Source organism: Varanus komodoensis, unplaced genomic scaffold (assembly GCF_004798865.1).
Source record: "Varanus komodoensis strain SLA01 unplaced genomic scaffold, ASM479886v1 scaffold24, whole genome shotgun sequence".
NCBI classification, from domain to species: domain Eukaryota; kingdom Metazoa; phylum Chordata; class Lepidosauria; order Squamata; family Varanidae; genus Varanus; species Varanus komodoensis.
The window spans coordinates 5,228,228-5,228,593 of NW_025335641.1; the positions used below are offsets into that span (position 1 = coordinate 5,228,228).

At 51.6% G+C, this 366-nt stretch overlaps 1 protein-coding gene across 5 annotated transcripts in view; it reads left to right on the forward strand.

Annotated features, from left to right (window-relative positions):
• Window positions 1-366, forward strand: part of HS2ST1 (heparan sulfate 2-O-sulfotransferase 1) — a 142,255-nt gene that overhangs the window by 76,598 nt on the left and 65,291 nt on the right. The gene's annotated exons all lie outside the window — the stretch shown is intronic.

A 366-nucleotide genomic window follows, 5' to 3' on the forward strand; every position in this document is an offset into this window, starting at 1 on the left:
AGTTGGATTTACCGTCTACTCCAACAGGCCACTCCACAAGAGCTGTCACTGCCTCTTCAGCCTTTGCATCGGGAGTTCCGATAGAGGACTTGTGCAAGGCGGCCATTTGGGCTACCCTGTGCAACTTTGCCAAACACTATCGGCTAGATGTCCATGCCAGACAGGATTGCTCTTTTGGCAGAGCTGTACTTTCGTCTGTCCTTCGATAATGACACCTCCCTCCTCCGGTTGGGGTAAGCTTGTTATTCTACCCATATGTGTGATGCACAGAGGCCACGACGAAGAAAAGCAGGTTGCTTACCTGTAACTGATGTTCTTCGAGTGGCCATCTGTGCAGTCACACAACCCACCCATGACACCAAGCGG